The sequence below is a fragment of the Equus quagga genome, chromosome 8 (assembly GCF_021613505.1).
Source record: "Equus quagga isolate Etosha38 chromosome 8, UCLA_HA_Equagga_1.0, whole genome shotgun sequence".
NCBI classification, from domain to species: domain Eukaryota; kingdom Metazoa; phylum Chordata; class Mammalia; order Perissodactyla; family Equidae; genus Equus; species Equus quagga.
In genome coordinates, this window is record NC_060274.1 from 83,480,687 (window position 1) to 83,506,400 (window position 25,714).

The 25,714-nt window shown below is 40.3% G+C and overlaps 1 pseudogene; it reads left to right on the forward strand.

The window, feature by feature from the left end:
• The first annotated feature begins 97 nt into the window (after window positions 1-97).
• On the forward strand, window positions 98-21,855 carry LOC124244228 (AP-2 complex subunit sigma-like; annotated as a pseudogene).
• The last annotated feature ends 3,859 nt before the right edge of the window (window positions 21,856-25,714 follow it).

Sequence of the window (25,714 nt, forward strand, 5' to 3'; positions counted from 1 at the left end):
ATCAGATCCACATTCCAGCCAGGAAGCAGGAAGGGGGTGGTTGGACCAGAACTTATTCGCATGGCTGGGGAATTGTACTCTTTCAGCTGGGCACACTGTTGCCTGAAAATGACGGTGATTCTGCACTAAGGAAGAAGGTAAGAGTGGATATTAGGTAGGCAACTAGCAGTCTGTCAGACTTCCAACAAAACTCCCCATGGCAATAAAAATAGAGTTGAAGCAAGGACAGCTGTTCCTCTAGGGAGCAAGAGCATAATTTGTAGTCTGTCTGAAACCTGGAATGGAGACTACCTCTGCTGCGTACTGGCCTCGTGGCCTCAGGCAAACTGCTATCTGAGCCCTAATTTTCTCTTGAACAATGGGAAGAATAAAAGTGCATGGCAAGATTAAATGAGATAATAAGTAGGAGCTTTTTCATAAATTATCTGCTGAAAAGTGATTTTAAAAGAGGAGACCCGGGGCTGGAGCTATACTTCGAAGAACTCTCAGGACCAGCAGACATCATGCTGAAAGCAAAAGCTAATTTGTTCTCATGGCTCTCCGAATTAATTCCAGTGGTCTCTGATGAGCAGCACCGGGTGCTCTTCCTTCTTTCTGGGAGGACCCAGAGCCTTTTCTGCCACAGTGGTCGAGTTCCCTGTAGTGGTTAATTTTACTTGGCTGGGCCATGGTGCTTAGGTATGTGTTCGGACATTATTCTGGATGTTTCTGTGAGGGTGTTTTTGAATGAGATTAACTTTTAAATCGGTGGATTTTGAATAAAGAGATTGCCCTCCATAATGTGGCTGGGCCTCATCCCATGAAGTGAGGGCCTGAACGGAACAAAAGAGCGACTTGCCCAAAACAAGAGGGAATTCTGGCAGCAGACAGCCTTGGACGTGAACTGCAGCCTCAGCTCTTCCCTGTGCATTCAGCCTGATGATCTCTGGATTTGAGCTGCAGATTTTGGACTTGCCAGCCTCCATAATCACTTGAATCAATACCTTAAAATAAATCTCTCTCTCTCTCTTTTTTTTTTTTAAAAAGATGTTATTTCTCCTTTTTCTCCCCAAAGCCCCCCAGTACATAGTTGGGTATTTTTAGTTGTGCGTCCTTTCAGTTGTGGCATGTGGGATGCTGCCTCAGCATGGCCTGATGAGTGGTGCCATGTCTGTGCCCAGGATTCCAACCGGCAAAACCCTGGGCCACTGAAGCAGAGGGCGCAAACTTCACTTGGCCATGGGGCTGGCCCCACATCTCTCTCTTCTATAAGTATATATGTATATATTTATTCTATTGATTCTGTCTTACTAGAGAAGCCTGACTAATACATTCTCTGACAGAAAACTCAGGGATTAATTTCCTCCAAGCCTAATTTCTGCGTTAGTAAAAATCACCCCACTTAAGATGTCATTAAAACATCACAGTTTTGATATCACAAAATAATGACTGAGTACTGAGAATATTGATTACAGTAAGCCTCTCTTAGGATGGTAAGTGAGGAAAGAATAAACTCTTAGCTGGGTATAAATGTACCTTGCCTATTCCAGTTATGTTTAGGACAGACAATGGCTTCACATATAAGGTAGGAGCTATATAAATAAAGTATTATATTGACTATATGTTTTATTCATATTACTTTTCAATATTGAGCCGGTGATTTCCTGGAATGATTGTTAATGTACATATTGCTTTCTAAAAGCCTTTTTCAGATTTTAAAACACAATTTATTAGCAAATATAAGTCCACAACCACAACTTTCCAACTGTGAATGCATCAATTTATCATTCCTTGATACTTTTTCACCAAACATTTCAGAACTACATTCTGTGTTTGGTTGGAAAAAGTTCAAGTTGGTTCTAAATAAAATGCTTAAGCATGAATGTGATTTTCCTATTGTAAGATAAAACATTCTACATGCAATGGTTACCCATTTACACAGGTAAACTAGAGTTTTATGCAGGTAACTGAAAAAAAGGAGCGATATCTCCGTTTATTATCTCTCTAGTGTTGAATAAGTACTTTGTGACTATGCAGGCCTTTTGATTATAAAGTCATAATTAATTTTCCACTAAAGACAATATATGGCTTTTGTGCATTGAGGTGTTTTTGATCACTTAAAGCTTGCTGTTTTATTTTTAGCTTTCTATTCTATTCTATTCTATTCTATTCGCATTCTATTCTAGAATATTCGAATAGAATTCGAATATTCGAATTCTATTTCGCATTCTAGACAGCTGAAATTTTTTATGAATTATCTCATTAATCTTCACAACACTCCCCTGAACTATGTTGGGAATCAGTCACAATCTTTGGGGAACATAAGGTTAATGTAATATATACTTATATTTATTAATATAAATATTTATATATTACATGTAAGATATATGCATACTCTGAGTATGCTTAATTCTTAACATTCTTACTTAGACACAGGTTAAGTAACAGAGGCAAGTAAATGAACTTCCTTTGTGCATTTTTTGCCATTGGTATCTCATAAGCAAAACTTTGTGTTTATGAAGGTCTAAAGACACTTACTGCTGATTAAATTTATATTAAACACATATACAGAACAGTACTATATTTTTCCTAAGTATGTGAATGCATGGAAATAATCTGGAAGGGTGCATGCTTAATGGATAACAATGAATACCTCTGGGGCAGTAGGGCTAGGATCAGGATGGAGATACTCTTCTAAGAAGACTTTAGCTTTATCTATAATATGTATATCATTTATTTATTTGTTTGTTTTTGTGAGGAAGACTGGCCCTGAGCTAACATCTTTTGCCAATCTTCCTCTTTTTGCTTGAGGAAGATTGTCACTGAGCTAACATCTGTACCAATCTTCCTCTACTTTATGTGGGATGCCACCACAGCATGGCTTGATGAGCAGTGCTATGTCTGCACCCAGGATCCGAATCTGTGAACCCCAGGCCACAAAGGCAGAGTGCACAAACTTAATCACTACACCACAGGGCCAGCCCCAATCATTTATTATTTTAATAACTAAAAGAATTTTAAAAAATGAAAATGTTTAATGCGGTTGATTTTCTTCTTTGTAAACTAGAATGGCTAACAGTATTTGCCATGCCCATCACCTGGGTCCCGTAATCCTGTGTTGGTACTTGTGACACTGGCCACCCTGTACATGATTGTATAGACTCTTTTCACCACGGAGGAATGGGCATGATACAGATTTGTTCTACATGAAGCTCCCCCATACACAGAAAATGGCCGAGAAAGAATAATTAACAGATGTATCTCTTATGGCTCTGTTTGCAGTTTTGTTATGAATAACAATCTGGGTTTAGGTAACAGTTATTTATTCAGTGCCTATTCTGCGTCCAGCACCAGGGTAGACACTGGACATACAAATATGCATAAAAATGATCTTGCCCTTAAGGAAAGGTGGAGAGAGTGGACAGACATAAATAAGAGACTGGAAATATAATGAGAAAAAAAAGCTAATGGAGGTCTGAGCCAAGTGCTTGGGGGACACAGCGGATGGGGTAACAAATGGTGCTGAGGACTGAGGAGAAGAAGGAATCAGGGAAGACTCGCAGTGATCTTTAAATGGATTCTTGAAGCACGAGTAGGTGTGTGCTAGGCAAATAAGAAGAAAATGGGTGGGGTCGCCTGGTGGTGCAGTGGTTAAGTTCCCACATTCTGCTCTGGCGGCCTGGGATCGGCTGGTTTGGATCCCGGTTCTGGACCTATGCACGGCTTGTCAAGCCATGCTGTGGCAGGCCTCCCACATATAAAGTAGAGGAAGATGGACACGGATGGTAGCTCAGGGCCAGTCTTCCTCAGCAAAAAAGAGGAGGATTGGCAGCAGATATGAGCTCAGGGCTAATCTTCATCAAAAGATAAATAAGTAAAGACAAAAATGGGCCTAATCAGGCAAAAGAATTGTTAAACTCCCTAATCAAAGATCACCAGGGGAACCTGTTGATTATTCAAAACTGGGTTTATACATATTGAGCGAGGCAGAGCACAACCATTACGGCCTCTCTAAAGGGAGGAGTTAGGGAAGGTTGCTTAATCAGAGGCTGCAGTTAACCATCAGATGGGTCTTAGGTAGCAGTTAGTGAGTGTGGCCTGGGCAGAAGCTGGTCAGAATGTCAACAAGGTGAGCTGTTCGAAGAGCCAGTGGTCCTATCTATAGAACGCATGAGGCTACAAATTTAGTTGTTGGTTTATTTGATCTTGGAAGATGTGAATCAGAAGGAGCTGGGGTTCAATTCGTTTGATCTTAGATGGTATGTGTGGCACATTATGGTTCAGTGCAGTTGATCTGTTTTCTGAGTCATGATGCATTTTTCAAGTTGCATTTCTGTCATTTCTCAGGATCCGTTTGTGCAAATGTATAAGGGCATGAAAGGCCATGGCCCGATTATAAGTGTTGCATGAAAATAATTACTGAGATTGGATGCCAGCCCCAGGGCGAGGCAATGATAGATGTTTTTCTGCTCCTCGTTGCCTAGCAGGTCCCTGGGACTTCATTGGCAGCAGGGCCGGCCACGGCTTTAGTGTGTGGCAGGAGGGCCAGAACAAATCTGTGGGTGTTCTGATGTCAGAGCTGGAGAAGGAAGTGAGTCCAAACAGGTTTTCAAAGCAGGGAAAGCCTGAGATGAGAATCTCAAGCCAGTGTAAGAAAGAACAAAGACGAAGGTTTAAGCTGGACAAGTGGATTCCTAGTGATGTTTCTGTACATAATTCCAGAAGCCAAGAGGACTGTGAAAATCCGCACACCAGAGAAGAACTAAATGGTCTCTGAAGTCTTTTCCAAATCTGAAACTAAATGTACCAGAAGGATAAAGATAGAAAAGGGCAAGGTAGGACAGAGGGACGTAAGGATAAGGAGGCGATCGTAAAATACATGAAATCTTATCAAGTGCAACTTCCTGTCCTCTACTGCAACATCCCCCTCGTGAGTGGGCATCTACCCTCTCCACTGACAACTTTGAAAAAGGTCACGCATTACTTTAAATGTGTGCATTTGTGTGTGTGTGGACAGTTTTAATCACTACCTGAGGTGAAACTAGATCATCTGTGATTTCTGCTCATTATTTCTGCTTTGGACGCTATATAGCACATATCTCATCTTCTACACAAAAGAACCTGCAAATTTTTGAAGAAAGTCATCAATTTTATCATCTTACCAAAATGTTCTTTATTCCTGGCTGAAGTCCCTTTAAAAAGATTTCTTTCTGGGGCTGGCCCGGTGGTGCAGCGGTTAAGTGCACATGTTCTGCTTCTCAGCGGCCCCCAGTTCGCCGGTTCGGATCCCGGGTGCAGACATGGCACTGCTTGGCACTCCATGCTGTGGTAGGCGTCCCACATATAAAGTAGAGGAAGATGGGCACAGATGTTAGGTCAGGGCCAGGCTTCCTCAGCAAAAAGAGGAGGACTGGCAGTAGTTAGCTCAGGGCTAATCTTCCTCAGGAAAAAAAAAATTTCTTTCCATTTTTCTTCTGATATTTTCTTATTATGTACATATAGGAATAAATTATAAATATACATACAACTTTTGATGTTTTATAGTTTTGATAGTGATAGATATTTTTAAGAGTTATTAAGCTTTTTATTTTGGAATAGTTATTAGATTGATAGGAAATTTGCAATAATATTATGGAGTTCCCATTTGCCCCACACCTAGTTTTTCCTAATATTAACATTACTATGGTACATTTGTCATAGCTAACAAAGCCATATTATTAAATAAAGTCCACACTCTACTCATATTTCCTTAGTTTTTACCTAATGCCAAAAAGTCAATTTTTCATATGCCAGTTTTCTGGCCTTTATAATCCTGATCAAAGTCCTCTTTAAGTACCCAGAAATAAACATGATTCTTCATATATAATGTGGCCAGGGCAGATATCTCATCAGAAACTAGATGGTGAGCAGAATAAGAGAGGATGGGGCAATCCCAAGGACACATGTGAGGTCCACACCCAGGAGACTGTCTCTGAAGGGCTGTACACTTCTCATTGATTAACACATTTAATTCTCCTGGCAACCAAGAAGGTAGATGCTATCATTATCTTCATCTTCACAGAAGCTCAGAGAGATTAATTGACTTTTCCAGGGTCACACAGAGCTGAACCTCCAATCCAAATTTGTCTGACTCAGAAGCTCACTGCACTGCCTGCTGTGGTATATTTCAAGGAAATTATACCATGTAGTATACCATGTGTGCTATCCATGAACCACTCATTCTTCAGACAAGATGGCAACATGAGGGGCGTCTAGCCATGTTCTGCCTGTGGATTCACTTATTTAACAAACATTTTAGCTCCTACCGTGGAGCAAAATGGCTGTATTTCGTAGGAAGGACTTTGGATAAAAACAAAGGGCAGACTGGGGCATGGGGCCCCAGTGAGTAAATGTGACTGTGAAATGTAAAGGCACTAGCAGTCAGTCAAATTCTTTACCCTTAAGTGATAGGCTTCCAAGAACAAGAAATGCGGGGAATCTCTGTTTAATTACCTGATTGGGAGTTAGCAATAAAGATGAACCATAATTAGGAAACCAATAGTACCTGGGTCCATAAATGTGCTATTTGTACTTCTATCTAAGGTGAATAGGACATTTACCAGGGTTCAGAGGTAAACAGGTGACTCTTATGAACCTCAAGGTTGAGAACCTCTGGTTTACTGACTAGGTTCTATGTGGGTGAAAGACTATGTAAAAGAAAGTTCTTTTTTTATCTTCCGGTATAAATTGTCTACTTAATTGCTCATGTAAAGTAATTTTAGTGTTATGAACATAGAGTGATGATATTAGCTACCATTGTGCCTGTGACACTGTGGGCCATCCTCTGCCTTAAGGCCTTGACATTCATTTTCTCATTTACTCTTCAAAGACTCTGTTAGGGAGATAGACTAATCACCATTCCACAAAGAGTGAACGGAAGCTTAGAAAGACTAAGCACTTGCTGTTAGTAATTTAGTACTAAGCCAAGGTTTAAGCCTGGGTCTGTCTGATGCTTGGACGGGGATGAGAAGGGTGCAGTTCACCTGCTCAAATATGAGTCATATTAGTTGGGGACAGTGCGACGAGTGACTGACCTTGAGCAGGTCCACCACCTCAGTTTTGGAAATGAAGATGAAACAGATAGAAATGTTCAGCTATTCCTAGGATATAATAATGTGTCACAGTACTAAGGTCCCATGGTCCAGATGCCAGGCTAGAACTTTAGGTAAAGAAGCTAAACTTCACCTATGAATGGATTGAGGAGTTTGATAGGGTTCTCCAGTAAACCTATGATATGGTTTGTTCAGATCAACAGGGAAACCTGTTGGATACATGCAGGTATGAAGAAATAAACTTCACCTACTCATGACGGTAGGAGGAATGTAAGAATGGGGAGATAGAGACAAAAATATAGGGAGAAGAAGGAAGACAATGCTGAGTGGTCTTGAAACCATCAGGCATTGTCTTCCTACACTGAATAAAAATGATGATAATAGCAAACATTTTTTGAGTACTTACCATATGCAAGCATTTACGTGAACATGTCACAACTCCACCAAACAGGTGCTATATAGATAAGAAAAAGATAAGACTCAGAAAGGTGAAGTAACTCTCATAAAGCCACTCATGTCTGTCTGACTCAAAAACTAAGAAAGTAGTGGTATTTCTTTATTTTTTTTTTAAAGATTTTTTTTTTTCCTTTTTCTCCCCAAAGCCCCCCGGTACATAGTTGTATATTCTTCGTTGTGGGCCCCTCTAGTTGTGGCATGTGGGACGCTGCCTCAGCGTGGTTTGACGAGCAGTGCCATGTCCGCGCCCAGGATACGAACCAACGAAACACTGGGCCGCCTGCAGCGGGTCGCGCGAACTTAACCACTCGGCCACCGGGCCAGCCCCAAGTAGTGGTATTTCTTAATCCATGTATGTTTAACCCATTGTTCCATCAGGATATCTTTCAAATCTCCTCTAAGAAGGCATGGAGATAAAGAAAGGTATGGAGAGAAGCTTAGTGGATAATCTGAAATAGAGTTTCTCTTGACAGGACTCTCAGAGAGAGTGTGGACACAACAGTGAAGAGCCTGGCACTGTCTAGCTATTGTAGGGTTGGAAACCTGTACTTTGTTAGATTGGCTATACTTACGAACTTTGCATTTTCTTTGCTTGTATCCCTTTTTCTTTAGTCAAGTTTCTTTGGAAAATTCCAATTTGCTTTGCTGTGCTGAGAGAAGCAACGTTCTTTTGTTCATATTTGACTCAGAGAACAGGGAACAACTCTTTCTCTGTCAAGGATAGAGAAAAGGATGGAATGGGATGGAGAGTGGCATGGGGTGGTGGTGGAGTGGTGGTGGTGGATTACTGTGGATATCAAAGTGAGAGAACCTCAAAGGGGAGACTCACGTGCACACGCACGCCTGGGTCCTTTTCTCCTCTATGTATTGTGGTAAGAGAGAGGGCATTGAAAAGGGGGCAAATGCTTTTTTACTTATCTGTTGTCCTCCTTGACTGTAGATGCTCACTGTGAAACAGGCATCCAGTGGAGCAGATGTAGGGGTTCTTTGGGAGTCTCTGTAGTAGACCTCTCCACTGCTTGTTTCTCTGGTTTGGGATAAACTAGCCTGATATATTTTAAAGTCCATCAACTCCTTCTTCTCTCTCCTACATGACTCTATTACTCTCTTGATGCTGGGATCTTCTTGCCCCACAGGCAGCCCTCTTGAGTGGGGTACCCACAAGATAGCTCAAGCCTGCCTATCTTTTTCATTGTACACTTGGCCAGAGAAACTCCCACATTTTGGCCACACGTGTTGGGAATCTAATGTAAAAAACAATTGCACCTTAACTGATATATTCATGTTTTACCAGCTAAGGCCAAGACAGTGCCATCTCTGAGTACATCAACTATCGTACTTTAGTAAAGGAGCAGGCTGCTCCTCAACTGTTCCCTCTCTCCTCCTTGTCACCACTCCTCAATTCCTTTTCCCTCTGCTCAGGTAGGCACAGAGGGCAGCTGATCAGCAATTCCAAGGCATAATTATAACTTCATCTGGAAAATACCCTCTTCTTCTTGCAGGCACTTCCCAAATTTACGAATCAATCAGTGGTTCTCTTAGTGTCCTCCTCACTTGACTTGAATGGGAGATGAGAAAGGAAGAAGCAGAAAAAAAGCATGGTGGAGGGAGGGAGCTCACAATCCTGATATTTCTTTTAGAATCTTTGGGTTTTGTATATAAGCTGCTGGGGATAGGGGTGATATTTGGAGTAGCAAATATAGCTTTGCTTTTAGCAAGTTCTGAGGGCACATATCCGAAGGCTTTCTTCAGAATGGAAGGTGGGAAGTTCAAGTATGTATTCTCAGTTTTAGCACCTAATGTTCTCAGCTTTGGGGTTTTCCCAGCAACCAGAGGCAACAAGAAAAGTCTCATTCAACATTCAATTATGTGTGTTAATGCAACAACAAGGGTGCAGAAATATGCTTATCTCAATCGTAGGGGAAACATGAGAGTAACATGAAGTAGTGAAAGGGCTAACCCCAGCCCACGGTTGCTATTAAATCAGAGGTAGCCTTTATATTTCAACAAGCCCTAATTTGAAAACTGTAGGGCCAACTATGTTCCAGAATTCAGAAGTTTTTGGATTTTAAAACGGTAATTTTATATATTATGTAGCACCCCCAGGGGGTCTGGAGCAAAACTCTCTGGATCTGGAGCAGCATATAAATAGTCACAGTAACTGTTTTTTTTTTTTTTTGGAGGAAGATTAGCCCTGAGCTAACATCTGCTGCCAATCCTCCTCTTTTTTTGCCAAGGAAGACTGGCCCTGAGCTAACATCCGTGCCCATCTTCCTCCACTTTATATGTGGGACACCTACCACAGCATGGCTTGCCAAGCGGTGCCATGTCTGCACCCGGGATCCGAACCAGCGAACCCTGGGTCACCGAAGTGGAATGTGTGAACTTAACCACTGCACCACCAGGCCGGCCCCATAGCAACTGTTTTAAATAAAGGCTTTAAATAGCCTACTGTCAGTTCAGGTGATGATTTGCCACTAAATGAGTTCAGACTTGTATATGGTTTTGGCATCAAATGAGTTGTAAACAAATTGTCAGCTTACAGATTTCAGTTTCAGATAAAAGATTGTGGACTTGAATTAATAATACGAGGTCTTTGTCCTAGGAATTGAAAACCAGCAAACCAAGCCACTGGACTATAGCTCTCTTCACTGCCGATTCCCAACAAAGCATCATTGAACTGGCCCTTTACAAAATAAACTGTGCTTCATTTGACCCATTCATGTTCTACTGAGCTAGCCTAAAACAATGCCCTTTCTAAGTGCATCACTTGTCCTACCAGTCTGGCGAAAGTACTTGGTGTCTAGCAGACAGGCCTCTTGGATAACTATTACAGTACAGAGATTTATTAAATGGTGCCCTGCTGGTTAACAAGCATTCATAGAGCTCTGAAACAAGCCTAATTATAACCTGGGAGTGTCAAGCATAAGGCTGAGTTCATTGGGATTGTTACTCACCTTAAAGAGTACAGGGTACACCCCTTAGTCGTTAGTCCCTTTAAAGTATAGCATTCTGGCTACTGTCAGTTGATTATATGTGCCATGGATTTTGGCCAAGCTCCAGATAATCAAGGATTTCTTCTACTTTGGAATAGCTGATGTTTTTTTTAAGTTTAAAAAAAGGTAGAACAAAAACAATAAATTTAATCCACAGAGTCCCCAGATTACTTAAATTTATTGTTTAATTTGAGATATTCACTACCAATTAATTGACCCATTTAAAATAATATACTGTATAAAGCTCCATATTATGCTAAAAATATTTTTAGTACTAACTTATTAGAGCAATAAGAGAGATATTTTTAGCACAATGTTAAATGCCCTAGAGCTTTAGAATTGAAAGATTATGTTCATAAGTTCCACAGTGTTGGCATGAAATATAATTCTCAAGAAATACATGGGATGATAAACACTCAATTCAGAATAGTAGTTATCCCTGAGGGAGGGAGGGAAATGCAATAGTTGAGGGTATATAGGGGCCCATAACTGTGATAAAGTTTTGTTCCTTAAACTGGATTAAGTGTGCATGGGTGTTTATTATTCTTTATACTTTTGCGAATGTCTGAAATATTTCATGATAAATTGAATACATATGTATAATTTTCCTTGATTCATTTAGGCTAGGGTAAGAGAAGAACAAAATACACTTCTGTGTCAAATATCTTGATAGATAAACCGTATACTATTCTGCCATCCCTCCATGGATTTGCTTCTGGTGTCCTCTGAGTTTCTTGATCATCGAATGCCCTCCTTACTCAGATTTCTTTGTAGGAATTAGTTTGTGGACAAAAGGAAAGGCCTGCAGACAAAGTGTCTGTGGAAAATGATTCCATTTTGAATGTGAAGTGTGACATTTTATTCTTAGAGGAAGATTGAAAGCACTGGAGGAACTCCTGGCCTCCTCTAAGGCCTGCTGCCATCATATCTCTACCCCCTCCATCTGCTCTCTTCCTGCCTCCTCCTAGCCTTACCTTTGCATGATGCAGAAGTCTGTCATTTGTTATGCTATCTGCATTTTTTGTCCTATGCTTTCTTTCTCATGGAAGCTGTTGAAAGCAAGCCTCTTTATTACATGGGAGTGGCCTTTCCCAGAATCTCAGAATTTTTTCCATAAAAATTAATATGCAAAAAAGAGTCAGAGTCCACTTGAGTCACCCTTAACAAGATGTGGGAACCTGGTCATAGGTCTATTTGGTAGGCAGAAAAATCTCCTTGAAAGCAAATGTTAAGCAAACATTATAAAAATGCTTGTTTAGCACTGTTTACACAAACTTTAGTATATTTAACAGTTTCTCATATTGAAATTTTGTTTTCCTTTTAGATATCATCCCAGTAATTATGTAACATTTCATTCTGAGTGTGTTTCAGATAAGAAAGGTCTTTGATATCATGTGCATATTATGTATTATATATAACGTTTACAATGTGATTGTTCTTAGAATCTTGGATAAGCATGTTTATTTCTTTGAAGTAAAATATGCTATATTTGAAATCCTCAAATAAACTCATGATTTTCACAATGTGTTGCTTCATAAAGAGGACACTTAGGTTTTGCTGGTGTTATCTACCCTCTGCTTCTAGGCCCATCTTTGTGGAATGGGCAGCTCGAAGGCCTTCTGGCTCAGTAGCTGTCTATGCTTGTTAACCCTCCAAAAGAGGTGTGGGAAACACCCGGAGCAGAACCAAGGAAGAATGAGAAGTCAAAGTCTGGCAAGAGTGCCCAGCCATCACTGTTGTCACGTTAAACAGGGTAAAGGAAGGAGAACCAGAGGCACGGATCTTGCGAGTCTCTGTGGTTTGGTGAATGAAGTCAGGACCTTGGTTTTCTCAGTTCCATAGTCAGTGACCAGGTCAGTTTCATGTGAATATTCATAACTTGTCCTAAGAAGGCCCGGTCTACAGCTGTAGAGAGCCCAGAGTAAATTCACTTCCATGAGAAAAGCAGCCCAAAATTATACTCTTCAAAGAATGAGGTGGTTACATCATCTCCAGGAAGGGCAGTCTCTGGTGTTCAATTGTAGAATATCATAATTGGTCTATGTTTCTAAGGGTTAAATTAGCCAGAGTACATTTGCTTCTAGGCAATGGCCTTGAGAAGAGCTGATTTTACAATGGAAGCTTTTCCTAAATCACTGCAGACTTGGTGACTTCAATGTAGTAATCTGATAATTCCTTTTTAGTGCCTCCAAACTGGATTGGGAATGATAACAAACTATATAGCACTTTAGCGTTTACAAAGTGCTTTCTCCCATCCCTAGATGCACCAGTAAAACTCTGGACAGAGAAGTAATTGGTAGTAGATAAATTCAGTATAGCAGGGATTCTGATCTGGCTTTGATGGGCACACTAAGCTGTGTAACACAAGCAGTCATTCATTTAATTAACATCTTTTGAGTTTCTCTTATGTGACAGGCACTGTTCAAGGCATGGAGATATTGTAATAAATGAAACAAAGCCCCTTTCCTAAAGGGACATTTTTATAAGTGAAAATATGACAAATATCAGCTAGTGAGAGGTGCTGTAAAGAAAAACAAAGCAGCACAAAGTGCTAATAAATCAGGAGGCCAGGAATGCTGTTTTGCATAAAGTGATCAGAGAAAGCCCTTCCAAGGAGGTGACATTCGAGCAGAGACTGGAAAAAATCAAGGAAGTATACTATGTAGCTATCTGGAAGAACAACATTCCAGGCAGAAGTAACAAGCACATGCAAAACATGTGCTGATGAAGAAGTATTTTTGTATCATTTTTTACGCAAAAATTTAAACATGTGCAAAAGTAGATAGCATTGCATGATGAATCCCGGGTATCAATTATTCTGCTTCTATACATCCAACCAATCCACTAGTCTCTTCTCCATAATGGATCATTTGAAAGCAAATCCAAGATGTCATTTAAATATTCAGCATGTATTTCTAAAGTTACAAACACTTTTCTTTGACATGCCACAATATCACTCTCACTTAAAAATTATCAATAATTCCTTAATATCATCTAATATTCACCAGTATCCAACCTTCCAATATTAGAAATAAATTCATATATACTTTTACTAATTGGTTTGTTAAAATCAACTTTTAAATGAGGTTATCTGGAATGTCTGAAAAATAGCAAGGGGGGTAATGTGGTTGGAAAGAATAGAACTCAATACCAAGTCTCACAGCCACGCAGAAGGGCACAAAGATAGAACTGGGGTCAAAACATCAGTTAGAGTAAATGAGAGAAGGTGAGTAGTGGTTATCAGAACAAAATGAACAGGCTGATTCTGGCTGGCAGAGATGCACAGGCTTCTGCTTCCATTTATGAGGAATGTTGCCCTGTGGGCCCAGCCTCCAGGAGGATCAATGAAGCAGATGAGATTGCCTTACCCTTGAGGTCCTTGAATTCCTTGCCCCCAGACAAGAGGCAAAATAGCCAGACAGGAGAGAAGACCAACTTTTCTGCTCAGCACTAAATTGGGAACCTTTACACATCAGCTCTTCATTCTTACAATAACCTTACAAGATACTAATTGTTGTCTATAAAAGATGAGACTGAGGCTCAGAGAGGTCAAGTGGCTGGTATGGTGTGGAGAATGAATTTGAACACTGGTCTTCTGGCCCCAAAGCTGGTCTTCATTTTCTGCTATTATGTCATATATTCATTTGTTTATTGCCTGTTTCCTCCCTGACCAGTTTGTCAGCTCCATGAGGACAACGATCCTGTCTGTCTCACACTGTGACCTTCCTGGGCCTAGGAAAGTGCCTGGCACATTGGAGAAATTAAAAATATTAATTCAATGAATGAATGTACATGTTATATAACCTTGAGTCTCAAAGAAAATTCTTTTTCAGGGATCAACTCTACAAATTTCAGGGTCTCCATGGCTCAATATGAAACTTTCCACTTTTTCCACCTTTCTCTACCTCCTTCAATTTCTTTTAGATCCATAGCTCTGGGATGGCTTGGAATGTCATCAGGGTTGGGCAAGGTGAAAAAGCTCGGGACTGATCCCAAATGAGATACTATTTTATACCTACTAAAAAGCAGGGTCTGATAATATCAATGGTTGGCGAGGATGTGGATTAACAGGAATCCTTACATACCACTGGTGGGAAGGTGAATTGATACTATCACTTTGAAAAAATTTGGCATTATCTTGTAAAATTGAACTTCCGCATACTTTAAGACTCAACAATTTCCCCCTCTAGGCCTTATTCCTAGAGAACTCTTGCACTGTTCACCAGGAGACACATTCGCAGTAGCATTGTTCGGAATGGCAAAAACCAAAACCAAAAAATAAAACCCACTAAGCAACCTAAATATTCGGGGACTTTAGAATGAATTCATCAGTTTTGCTATCGTCAAATGAAATTTTATACAGCAGTGAAAATGAATCTGTGAGCTACAGCTGCAAGCAACAACACAGATGAATCTTAGAAACACACCCTTGGGTAAAAATACATACAAAAGAAATCACATAGTTTATATCTAAGCTTTGAAGCTTTTGTATGTATCAAAGATCAAATAAGTACATAAATCAAACAAGTCAGCCCAGGATGGAGCTGTGTGTAAAGACATCATGTCTGTCATCTGCACAGCCATCTGCTGGCTGCTGGCAGGAGTGTACTTCTGGCATCTGGAAGCCGTTGTTTACTGCACCATGGGTGCCAAGAGGTGAGCTGAATCCCATAAGTGAGAAATGAAACACTCACTCAGACGTGGAACTCCCAAGCACACATCCAGCATTACACACCAGAGAGGAGAATTCATTCAGGGAAAGCATAATTTATTTGTATTTAAACATTCCTTTACTGTTTGACAATGTGGTGATCCCACCGAGAGGTACCAGGCATTCGAATGCGTTCTTTTACAAACATTTTTCTTCACGCCCATTGTCTTGCATAAAGCTGCCAAAGATCACGCCTTAGGTTCCCTTGGCCTCTTCCCCACAGACAGGGAGGCACACAGGCTCTCAACTACACATGTGGGATTAATGTGTCTGATGTCACTTGGCCTCATGTGAGAAAAGTCACAGATTTCATCATTCTTTCTAGTAGTTTCAGAAGTCCTGGCAGCTCTTGCAATCTGGAAAGGGGGTAACTTCATTAATTCTAATTAAGTGTCAGAAATGAAAATCGAAAACACACAACGAGGCTTTTTCCTTGATAAGGAATGTTAACAACATGTGACCTTAGCTGTGTGACAAAGACAGGACTTGTACTGGAGTCTAAGGCGTGGGACTCTTTTGGAGAGTATGAAAAATGCTCTGAAAAGGAAATTTCTTCATTATTTCTAATGATAAGTGTAGACAATAAAAAATCTATAACTGTGCTTACTCTCTTCATAGGGAAAAGGAAGATTTATAAATCACCCAGAAGATATGATCAATGTAAATAAGCTGCTAATTTAGACACCTTTATTTTTTTGTTTATAGTGTTGACTGAATGTCTTTATCACATGAATCAGATAATTGCTAAATCTCCACCTTATTTTCTTTGGATTAGACATACTGTCAATCATTGATCCAGGCTACAAGGTAATTTTCTTACAAATGTAAAAGCAGTTTTTAATAAGCCAATTAAAGAAGGTCGTGTGTGTGTGTGTGTGAGTGTGTGTATGTGTATTATATTACATATATATATACACATACATATATATGGAAAATGTGTTTTTTTCAAAATCCCACTATTCCTAGAATAAGCAGCAGCAGGTTTATAAAAATAGACCTAAACTGATTTTCTAGTAAATTAATTCACATGCAATTTTTAAAAATTATGATCATCCAAGAATGGTGCATTGCACAGAGCATGATATATAGGTATTATTGTGTAGCTTAAGATCTGATCACTTTCCTGGGACTATTTCTTATGTTGTTATTAGTATTGCCCTTTGTAAACTTTTGACTCCAAGGCACCATGATAATACAATACCTATTCATTTATCATTCATTCATTCAACAAATATTTATAAAATGCCTATGAGACGCCGGGCACTTTGCCAGGTGCTGGGGACATGATAATGATTAAAACCAAATAGGATCCTTTACCTCACAGAACTTTCTATTTAGTGATGGAGAAAGATATTAATGAAATACCACAAAAAGAAACTTATAATTACAAAATGTGGATAAAGAAAATGTATATGGTGTTGAAAGATTATAACGGGGGTAATGTGCCTTAGCTAGGGAGGACCTCAGAGGGCTTCCCCAAGGATGTGAGGTTTGATGTGAAGAATCCCAGATATATAAAATCAACCACTTGAATCTTATTTTCACTACAGTTCCTTTTAATCCTGATGTTTTGCTAGAATCATTCTCAAATTGCTCTCAGAGCTGTGTGATAATTATAAACAAATTCACAAAAATTGATTACAGGCAGTATGGGAAAGAATAAAATAATTAAAGTTCTTGTCTTCAATGAGTTTACTTAGTAGGGAGAAAAGCACAATACAATAACATATAACACAACTTGATAAGCAAAACAGGAGATATAAAAGCAAGAGGAAAAAAGAAGGAAAACTTTTTTCTACTTGGAAGTAGACTCTAGAATGTTTTTACTGAATGGGTGGCGTATACTTTGGGTCTTGCAGTCTGAGTGGGGGTTTGAAGATAGACGTAGGAGGAAAAACATTTCAGTAGAATGTTCAGACGGGAAAACATGAAGCATACTCTAGAAATTGTGGGTCCAGTCTGAGTTCTGTAAGAGGAAGTGGTGAGAGTTGAGGCTGGAAGGTTAGATTGGAATCAGGCTGGGACAGGCTTTGATTGCTACCCTGAGAAGTTAATATAGGACTCAGAAGGTAGTGGAAGATAAATTATTAGACGTGTGCAACCAGCCTTGCTCAGCTCTCCCACTCCATAACGTGGCTCTGAGCAAAGGAAATGATGAACTCTGATAACCCCTGTCTCTATCTGTACCTTAAGCTGGTTAAAAATGACACCAACAAATTGTACGTATTTGGAGAAACACAGAGGGCCTGCATCCTTGAGGTCAGGGACGTTGTCCTATTCATACTGATATGCCTAGCACCTCTCATAAGCTTGGCATAAGATTTGTGCTTGATAACTGGGAGTTCCCAATTTATCTTCTCAATCGTTAAGTAGAAACCAACAAAAGAAGAACCAAAACCTGTATATTCCCTTATTTTTTCAATTACATTTTTTTAATTACAAAAAGACACCAAACAGATATAACCAAATACAAACTTGGCTTGAAGAAAAATAGGTACCAAAGGCATTATTGGGACTTTGAGGAAATTTGATAATGGCCCCGATATATGAGGAAATTGTGGCATATCCAATATCCAATGTGGAACATTGGAATTATTTTATTATTTATGGTAATGGCCACAGCATTCATAGGCTATGTTTTACTTAAGTGCCTGCAACTAACTTTCAAATGTTCAGCAAAAAAATACATACACACACACCCCCATAAAGCAAACATACCAAATCATTACTAATTGTTGAATCTGGATAGATGGTATTCAAGTATTCATTTTGCTATTCTTTTAACTTTTCTGTATGTTTGAAATTGTTCATAACAAAAAGTTGGGGAGGTTTTTATATTTCAAAAATATACTCTATCAACACCTGAAACTAATATAATCTTATATCTCAATTAAAAAAATCACACAAATATACTCCATCAGCCAGTATTCTTAGTTTCTAGTAAAGAAACCAACTCTGGCTACTTTAGGGAAAAGGTCTTAATTAAAAAGATAATGGGTAGCTCACAGATCCTTGGGAAGGCTTGAAAATCATACTGCTCAACACGTCCTGTGAAGAGCTCCTTGCCCTGTCCCCGTCGACCTCACAGCTGGTTCTGCCAACTCCACTGATGCTGCAATTGCTGCTCTCTCTTCCTCTGGAGAAAGAATATGGCTGCCACCAAGCTGCTACCTCTGCTGGGGCAGAATGGATTCTGTAAGCATCTGACTGGTGTACCCCATGCCCTGACCACAAGGGAGGATGGGAAGGCATGAATCTTGCATTTCAGTTTCTACAGTGGGATACTTGGTCTGCTTCATGACATATGTGATTCTCCAGAAATAATGAGGTGCTTCAGATGTCGATTGGCCAAGAACAATAATAAAAGTCAACTGCTTCTGTACATGATATAGAAATCTATATTATTAAAGGTGAAAGTTACACTCCTTCCCAGAGGAAGTCACAATTTAACATGTATGTATGTATCTATCTAAAGTATTGATAACGTATATATATATTTTACATAAACAATAATAATGACACGTACCTAACATTACTGAACAATTGTTGAGTACCAGATACTATTTTAATGTATGCTTATATGAATTAACTAACTTAATGCTCACAACAACCCTGGGAGATAGAGACTAACATTATTATTTTCATTTCCCTACAAGGAAACCGAAGTTCAAAGGTTATGTAACTATTGAAATTATCCAATGTTCCCAGAGCAAAGTAAGTGGTGGAGTAAGGATTGTGAATCAAGATAGAACCTACGTTCTTTAAACACAGCCTCTCTGATGCCTGTCGTTCTATTATTTTCTTCATTCATTTACCAATATATGATTGTTTGTCTAATTCATTCTTTTAATGGCTGCATAATATGAGCATATCACAATTAATCTACCCATTCCCCTATTGATAAATGTTTAGATTGTCCAGTGTTTCCCTACCCAAAACAATGTTTCAGTAAGTGTTCTGTTAGATATTATCTTTGTGCATACATGTAAGTATTTCCAAGAGTCCTAGCAGTGCAATTGCTGGGCCAAATTGTACAAATATTTTGAAATTTATAGATACTGCCAAACTGTATTCTAAAAAGTTTTGTACCAATTTACATCCCACTTCTAACAGAGTACGAGTATTTCTTTTACTGGTTTCTATATTTGTGACAATTTAATGGTGAAAAATATTTCATTGTGATTTTAATTTGTATGTCCTTGATGATAGCAAAGCTCAGCATCTTTCATGAGTTCATTAGCCATTTATATTTTTCCTTCTATGAATTTCCTATTTATGTATTTTAACTCATTTTTTCCATTGGTTAGCCTTTTTCTTGATTTTAGGGTGCACGTTATATAAAAATCCTCTGTCTGTCATATATCCTACCAACAGTTAAACTTTAAACTAAAAACTAAGGAACTTAAAAAAGCAATGCAAGTGTGTGTGTATGCACTTGTCTGTGATTAAAAAACCAATCTGGGGTGAAATTGGAACAAGGCCTGTAGTTTAGTTAACAATATTGTGCTAACGTCAATTTCTTTGCTTCAATATTATGCTGTAGTTAAACATTACCATTCGGGGAAGCCAAGTGTGTTAGTTTCCTAGGGCTGCTGTAATAAATCACCACAGACCAGGTGACTGAAAACAACAGAAATTTACTCTCACATTTCTGGAGGCTAGAAGCCCATAGTCAGAGTGCCACGTTCTCGCCAAAGGCTCTGGAGGAGGATCCTTCCTTGCCTCTTCCCCAGCTTCTTGTGGTTGCCAGTAATTCTTGGCATTCCTGGCCTGCCTCCAGCGTTTGCCTTTGTTGTCACATGGTGTTCTCTGTGGGTGTGTGTCTGCATCCAAATTTCCCTCTTTTATAAGGACACCAGTCATTGGATTAGGGCCCACTCTAGTCCAGTGTGCCCTTGTTTTAACTTGATTACATCTGAAAAGACCCTATTTCCAAATAAGGTCACATTCATAGGTAACCGGGATTAGGACTTGAACGTAGCTTTTTGGGGGACACAGTTCAGCTCACAACACTGGGGTGAAGTGTACGGAGGACTCCCCGTGCTATTGTTTACAAATTCCTCTGAGTCCATAATTGTTTCAAAATAAAAAGTTAAAAAAAACCCCATATCTGTCAATCATAACTCAATAAAGCTAGGGGAAAAAACCTATCTAGAAAAATAAAACCAAGTTAACCATGGTTACCTCTTTAGAAGATTTCACATTTTATTTAACGCATCAATACAGTCTGACTTTCCTTGGATTTATGGTATTTTGGTAATTAATTTACAAATTTTAAATTAAAAGGGAACATTAAAAATTAGGGGGAAAGGCCTGCCATTAAAGTGCTTAGAGAGGGGCTGGCCCGGTGGAGCAGCAAAGTGCACACTTTCTGCTTCAGCAGCTCGGGGTTTGTCGGTTCAGATCCCTGGTGTGGACATGGCACTGCTTTTGTAAGCCACGCTGTGGTAGGCGTCCCACATATAAAGTGGAGGAAGATGGGCATGGATGTTAGCTCAGGGCCAGTCTTCCTCAGCAAAAAGAGGAGGATTGGCAGCAGATGTTAGCTCAGGGCTAATCTTCCTCAAAAAAAAAAGGGCTTAGAGATTAGCTTTTTAGAAAGATAACTTCAGTAGCAGTGTGAAGGGATGGTGTGGGGATGGTTTGAAGCTAGAAGCTGAGAGACAGATAAGAGATGCATGCATTTATCAAGATGAGAAGAGACAAAGACCTGAGCTGGAACACTGGTAGGGAATGGCAAGGAAGGGATGAATGTGAAAAACATTCAGAAAGTAACATGTACAAGTTTTGGTGACTGGTTGGATATAGTAGAATAAGTAAGAGAGAGGAGTTGAGAAAAACTCCCATGTTCCTGGCCAGAGAGACTAGATCGTTGGTGGTGCCGTTCATTGAGTCAATGTGCTGGTGATTCTCCATTTGCTCCACCAGAGCTATTCTCCACCCTTTACCCTACTACTTTGTGTCACAGGAAGCCGACTTTTGTGGACTGAATCACCTGGGATCCTTTGACCTCTAGTTTCATGGTCTGCTTCACCCTCATCCAGAACCAGATGGGCAAGACGTGCCTGACCAAGTGGTACACGCAGTTTGATGATGATGAGAAACAGAAGTTGATGGAGGAGGTGCACACCACCATGATCACCATCCAAGATCCTAAACACACCAACTTTGTGCAGTTCTGAAACGTTAAGATCATTTACTACTTCTACTCCGGCCTCTACTTCTGCATCTGCGTCGACGTCAACGACAACAACCTGGCACACCTAGAGGCCATCCACCACTTCGTTGAGGTCTTAAACAAGTATTTCCACAATGTCTGTGAATTAGGCCTGGTGTTCAACTTCTACAAAGTTTATACAGTCGTGGATGAGATGTTTTGGGCTACCAAGATCCGCAAGACCAGCTGGTTGAAGGTGCTGAAACAGCCACTGATGCTGCAGTTCCTGGAGTCCAGGCCTGAAGCTCACCCCCAGCAACCCCCTCCCTCAGGTGCCCAGGAGGAAGGCATCCTGCTGGGTCTGGGCCACAAGGGAGGAGACTGTACCCCACTGCCTCTGAGACCTAACAGCTGGTGGAGGCCATCTTGTGTGTACTGAGTAACCATGCCGTTGTCACGTGATGCTGCCAGTGTGTATGCGTGGAGCCCCTAATAAACCTGTGGTCCTCACGTGAAAAAACAAAAAACAAAGCTGACCTGTTTTCTGGTTGGGTTTGGCCAACGGGTTGGTGTTAGCAGGAGATTATGGAGACAGGTCACAGTTTGGTAATGGTGTGGCCACAGCTTCTGTCAGGCAGCCCTTCCTCCATATGCAGGTAGCACCCTTAGGACAAGCAGGGATAACAGCTTCTTCTCTGTTGCTAGCAAACCCTTACTGAAACTCTTAAACCCTTCACTAACCTCTCTTCAGTGACTTCTTGAGTGTGTAATCTGTTTCCTGCCAGGAACTTGATTGGTACAGAAGGTAAGTAAAGGTGAAGCGGGGGTGAGGTGAGGAAAGGATTACAAATCCACTTTAAGAAACACTGAGTTTAAGATATTTGTGTGACACCCCATTGGCAATGTCTATATGGGGCTGATGTCAGGAGGAAAGCCTAGGCTGGAGATATAGATCTGGTAGTTATTAACAAAAGTACTAGTATATTTGGCAATTGAAAATATGCACTAATAATAGGAAATGATTTAAAGCCCAAAGGACAGAAGGCTAGGCTCTGAGGAAGATCAGTATTTTTAGGGGCAACTGCAAAATGAGAAGCCTGCAAATGAAATTGATGAGTTTTCAAAAAAAAGAAAGACTAGGCTGCAATTGTGTCACAGAGAGGAGGTAGGAAAATGCTTCAAGAAAGAAGGAGTGGACAATAGTGTCAATAATATTGATTTCTTGGTTGAAAAGTCTGTGGGGTAAGGTCTGAGAATTGAAAATTGGGAAAGTTGGCAAATCTGAGGGTTATTGATGAGCTTATCATAGGACCTTTCAGTGGACTGGTAGAGGTGAACACTTTGCATGAGGTGAAGAAAGAATGGTCAGTGAAGAAGTGGGGATGCAAGGTTAATGAACATGTAGAGAATGAATATTTTACAGAACTCAAGTCTGTAGAAAAACATATTGATACATTTCACCAATGCAATTTCTGAGTCCCCTAATTCCAGTTTTGTCAGGATTTTAGAATATTACTCAGTACTAAGATGGGGCAGGGGATGTTTGGAGACCCAGGAAGGTTAGACAGGCTGAGGGATTTTGTCCGCCTAGATGTACTCTTCCACGTTTCTCCAGCCCAGAGAAATCTATTTCTAGAGTTGGGGAGGATGCTATATTTTCTCCCTCCACGATTATCCCCCTGCTCCTGACTTCTCTTCAAGCCATGTGCTCTGTGGCCTAAATCTTCTCCCTGTTTTGGGGCTTGAGATTTTGGAAACAGACACAGAAATATTTCCCTTCTATATCCCTCCTTAAGGCAACAAAACTATGAGCTTGATAGGGGGCAACGTTTGGAAAAGTGGCAAGCTATAGAAGGGGAAAATACCAAGAAAAAAATAGGTTATTCTCTTAAATATATTACCTTGTCATATATATTGGTCTTTAAAGAGGTTAAGTTGGCAAGACATGAAGAAAAATAGGATGATAGTTGGAAGAGGATATGGGGTAGAGGAAGGTTCTCCTGGAATGACAGCGAGTGTGATTTAAAAAGCACAAGGAGGATCCCTTCCTTAAAGAGATTGTCCCCATGGATGCGTGAAAAACTCCCAAGACAGCCTCATTGCTTTATGCTTACAAGTCTTATTTTGAGATCCTCATATTTGGATTAAGTCCCTCACAGTCATAGGGATTAATATTGAGACTCAGTTTCTTTTTTTTTCCTGGACAAGAAAAACTGCCTGGTGCCTGAGCAGGTAGGGTTTGTTGAATCTGGGAAAGGGCACCTGAAAGAGAGAGAAAAGCGTAGAAAAGGAAGAATTCAAGAAGGGGAATTTTGTCTATTCTTAGCATCTTAGAACTTGCTATATCACACTAACCAATCTCAAAAGGCAATTTTCACAATTAACTGATAAAAGGTATTATAAGTCACTTTCTAAAGACACTCAACATAAGTACTTAGTAATAATTTCATTTTTCCCTGTGTCCTCATGGCAGGCTCATCATAGGATGGCCTCTTCTGAGAATAAAAGCATTTCTTTCTTCTAGGAAACCCAATGCTAAATGGTAATAAATCATCATTCCTTGAATTCTACAACCTAAACTATGTTACAGAAGAAATTCTAGCCTCTATGCATCATAATTAACATCAAATAGCAGTACAAAATTGCAATACAACAAAGAGCTACATGGCAATAACCCTAGCTGGTCAGAACTAAATTAACTCATTTAACAATTACTTAAGGAGAAGAAGGAAAAATAATCAAGATAGGTTCTACCTATGGAGCTAAAGGAAGGGAAATAGTGATTGTGTCAGTCTGGGTCCAATCAGTAGAGAGAAACCACACAGTGATTTGAACAGGGAAAGTTTAATATAAAGAGTTATTAACTATAGCAGGGGACTGGAGTAACCAGACTAGTAAGGAGTATAGAGAACTCTAAAGACTTTAAGAATAGCAGATATAAGGAGCAGACACTATCTCCATGGCTGACATACATGCCAGGCAAGAGCACCTCCAGGGCTGAGATCCAGACCTTGCAGACGGCACGGCTATGGATCACTGAATGAAGAAGTCCCACAGAGAATCTCAGAGAGAAGTCCTTGTGTTGCTGAGCTGTTGGAACTTGCTAGAAATTCACCCTCTGGAACTTGCCAGAAGTCCACCTTCTGGAACTTGCTGGACAGCCACTATGTGGAACTTGCTGGCAATCTGCCCTCTGCATCTTGCTGGAAATCTGCCTTCTGGAACTTGTTGGAAATTTGCCCTCTAGGGTTCTGGGGAAAGTTGTTCTTGGAGAATGATTTCACTGCAGGCACTCTGCCATACAACTACCCAGAGGGGAAGCCTGGGGGTAAAGTTGCTGGGTGCCGCTAGCTACCATGCACTGCAGGGATCAGCGACTTAAGCCCCAGGCACTGCGGAGCTGGACACTGGGAAAGCTGAGCAGGCTGCAGTAGATGGACACTGGAGAAGTCATACATGCTGCAGGAGTCTGTTGAGTGAGTATACAAGAACCAGGAAACAAAATCCTTTCCTCTTTCAGTGTCTCTCTAGCACTTCCTACTGACAAAGCTTAATATCATGCCAGCTGGCAAGGAAAAATATTCAAAGGTCCTGGATGCATTTTCTCAGCATGGCAGCAAGGCAAAAAGGGTGCATTTAGAACTGAGAGGCAACAAATTGATAATAGGCATGACAATAATCCCCAAATTCCCTCCCCCTACTCCAAATTTTAAGCCCCTCAGAAATGTTTTAATGTTTTATAAAGTTGGCTGGGTATCAATCAGGGAAATGATGGAACTCTCCAATCATGGACAAAATTCAAATTCCTTTTCATGGATCTTTTTTTTTTTTTTTAAAGATTTTATTTTTTTCCTTTTTCTCCCCAAAGCCCCCAGTACCTAGTTGTATATTCTTCATTGTGGGTCCTTCTAGTTGTGGCATGTGGGGTGCCGCCTCAGCGTGGCCTGATGAGCAGCGCCGTGTCCGCGCCCAGGATTTGAACCAACGAAACACTGGGCCGCCTGCAGCGGAGTGCGCGAACTTAACCATTCGGCCACGGGGCCAGCCCCCCTTTTCATGGATCTTTTGAGTCCCAGGCAAATCACGGAATACGGTCAGACACCAGGTTAGCATCCACAGGATGCACATGAATGTTAAGATGGATTTGCCTGTCTAGTGTATATTATGCACCTTACTATATTAATGCAACCTGTTTTGATGTGATGGGGGCAGCATCCAGAATGGAGTAAGAAAGGTTAGGAAATGACAGAGTGGAATATAGACAATTCTTTTTAGTAGTGAGAAGTCTGCTTGTGAAGGTGACGACAAAAGACAGTAGTAGCTG